Raw genomic sequence first — 3,316 nt, 5'->3', positions numbered from 1 at the left:
TTTTACCATGAAGCCTAGGAACTAGAAGAGTCTAGCAAATTCCTTCAAGAAAAATGCATTTGGCCCGGCCAGTGTGCGCAGAGGTTGAGCGTAGACCCATGAACCAGGAGGTCACACTTCTATTCCAGGTCAGGGCACATGACGGGTTGCAGGCTAGATTCCCAGTGGGGGACGTGAAGGAGGCAGCCCATTAGTGATTCTCTCTCATGATTGTTCCTATTACTCTCTCCCTCTCACTTCCTCTTTCTGAAACAAATAAAAACATTTAAAAAAAAATGGGGGGAAAAAGAGACCTGCACTTCAATATAACAAACACATTCAACTTTGTGAGTTGTTGACTTTAGCCTTTTAAAAAATGTTTTTAAAACAATTATTACTTAGGTTTCCCTCTATGTTGTAGTACAAGGTCTTTCTTTATGAAAGAGTGTTTTTACAGGGAACAATAAAACTTATTCTAAGCCCTAATGCTTAAGTCTTGGGAATTTGGGGAGACCTTCTTAAGTATGCATAAGAAAATAGCTGGCTAAATAAATAATAGAGATGTCCCCTCAGACTCCCACGGGCCACCATGGTTCTGCTGTGTGAGAGGAGCATGGAGCTGGAGAGGCTCTGTGCAGGTGACCCTGGTCTACAATGTGTGCGTCCAGGTGCGGCACATCTGTTCACAAATGGAAGACTGAGCAAAACATGGAGTATCTCTTCCTCCTAATATGCAAGGACTGACTGATCCCCAGATTGAAGAATTGAAATTAAGGGATGAATGGGATAAAAAGTGTGTACCCAGGGGAGGTGCAGTATTTAAAAAAACGTTATTGGATGAAGAAACGGGCATGCTCCAAATTAAAAAAAAAAATGAAGCCAAGTTTTAAATAAGACTATAAGAAGCCAAAACAATAATATATAATTAACAAATGGAAGCCAGCATCTGTGTTACCATGGGGATGGTGAAAGACTGCTGGGCCAGCTGAGAGGGGGCAGTGATGCTTTTTTGTCCCATGAGTCTGCGCCCTACTATCCCATCTGGATGGGATTTGAAAATAAGGAAGATGTTGGGAACTGAGGAAGTTCTCAAGGTCATTGAGGAGTCAGAAGCACAACCGTAGAGGGCTGTCAAGGAGTCAAGAAGAATAAGATTTCAGACTACACGGGCAGAAATGAAAACACACACAACACACACACACACACACAAAATTGCAGTCAAGATTCAGCGAAGGGGATAAGGAGCTCCAGCCCAAGGACCTAATATTAACAACGAGGAGCAGAAACAGTTGATGCTGTATTACCACAGAAGACAGGCCAAACTCAAGAAATTAGAAGAAAATGATGACTCCTGTTTAAATTCTCCATGGACATATAACACTGCTTTGAAAAAAGCATTTTCATGAAGTTAAAGACAAAGTGGAGACCAAGGAAGTTCAGCAGTTGATGAAGCTCCCAAAAATATTAGCTCACCTCTTTAGGCCAATTAATAATAATAACTAAAAAGGATAATCACACGGCCTTGGCTGGTTTGGCTCAGTGGATAGAGTGTTGGCCTGTGAAATGAAGGGTTCCGGCTTCGGTTCCGATCAGGGACACGTGACCGGGTTGTGGGCTCGATCCCCAATAGGGGGCCTGCAGGAGGCAGCCGATCAATGATTCTCTCTCATCATTGATGTTTCTGTCTCTCTCCTTCTCTTCCTTCATCTCTGAAATCAATAAAAATATATTTTTAAAAATAAATAAAATAAAATAAAAAATCACAACCCTCTGTGAATGATGTTGAAATTTCTAGTTTTCCGAGGTTTTATTTTAGTAAGTTGGAAACATTCTCTGTCCAATCCCCAGTGCTGGAGAGAAAGTAGTACATAATAAAGCAGTTTGATATCCTACAACATTATAAAGCACAAGATTAATTACAATTTTTCTTACTATCATGTTTGATTTCAAAATGGTTCCTCATTTTCCGTTATATATTTTCATTGATTTCAGAGAGGGAGAGGGAGAGAGAGAAACATCAATGCTGAGAATCATTGACTGTCTGCCTCTTGCAAGACCCCCCACCCACTGGGAACTGAGCCTGCAACCCGGGCAGATGCCCTGACAAGGAATCAACCCAGGACCCTTCAGTACACAGGCCGATGCTCTACTCAGTGAGATAACCGGCTAGGGCTGGTTCCTCATTTTGAGCGATTTATTTTTTCAGAGAAAACTGGTATGGAGTGGGGAGAAGAAACATTAAAAGCATTTCTTGGTGTTGAGCACCTAGAGTATATTTGCCTGTTGCTGATAGGAACACAATTCTCCCTCATTTCTGCCCCTTAACTTCTCCCATGGAACTTGAAAGAGCTTCTGATGACTGACTTTCCCCATGTTTAAGAGCTCTTCAATTATTAACCAATGTTACCTGAACAAATTCAATGAGTAAAAAAATTTTTAAATAAAGTCATTACTTTCAGTTCACTTTTTAACCTTTCTCACCCAGATTATAGAATAGGTTCTATTGTTGCCAGCAACCAAATTCCAAAGAAGGAAATTGGGCTGGGATATAGGAGGAAAACATGCAAAAAAAATATTGTCTTCTATAGATCAGATCTGTTACTAAGAAAGTCACCAGTCAGACCGTTAGTAGGATGCATTATACAAAAATAGGAAAGCCATATAGAAGTGGTGGTAGAATATTTAACTTCTTGCACAACTCTTTTAAAAATGTATTTTTATTGATTTCAGAGAGGAAGGGAGAGATAGAAACAATGATGAGAAGAGAATCATTGGCTGCCTCCTGCACACCCGCTACTGGGGATCAAGGCTGCAACCTGGGCATGTGCGCTTGACCGGAATCAAACCCTTCAGTCCGCAGGCTGACACTCTATCCACTGAGCCAAACCAAGCAGGGCTTGCACAACTTTTTATAAAACACTCAACCACTAATAAATGAGTCTGGAGTCAAACATTGTTGGGATAGAGACCACTCAATGCTGATCTGTGGTCTTGTGATCATATCTATTCCTAAAAACTGAATTTTCCCTTACTTAAAAGAACGAATAAAAGCTCTTGATTCCTTTTGGTACAATTACATAAAGAATTTCAGAAACATGATTTTAAAAGACGGGAAGACAAGTGAGCAAGATCACTGCTATTCTTAAATGAACCACGCGTATTTGTGTAGGGGACTTGGGGAATGCAGGACAGAGAAAGGGGAAAATCAGAGGAAAGGATAAAAAGTGTAAAAAATATTAAAGTGCACTTATTGACACTGTTATATGGCTAAATGAAAAAAAAAATAACAGGCAGAGTTTATGGTCAGATTATAAGTTTATATCCAGCCGACTGGAGA

The 3,316-nt window shown here is 40.3% G+C and overlaps 1 pseudogene; it reads left to right on the top strand.

Annotated features, from left to right (window-relative positions):
• The window catches only part of LOC102241068, a 4,634-nt pseudogene extending 3,003 nt beyond the window's left edge, over positions 1-1,631 (top strand).
• Positions 1,632-3,316: the final 1,685 nt, after the last annotated feature.

Source organism: Myotis brandtii, unplaced genomic scaffold, assembly GCF_000412655.1.
Source record: "Myotis brandtii unplaced genomic scaffold, ASM41265v1 scaffold499, whole genome shotgun sequence".
Classification (NCBI taxonomy): domain Eukaryota; kingdom Metazoa; phylum Chordata; class Mammalia; order Chiroptera; family Vespertilionidae; genus Myotis; species Myotis brandtii.
Note: the sequence above shows the minus strand (reverse complement) of the source record. Positions and strands in the feature narration are given on the sequence as shown.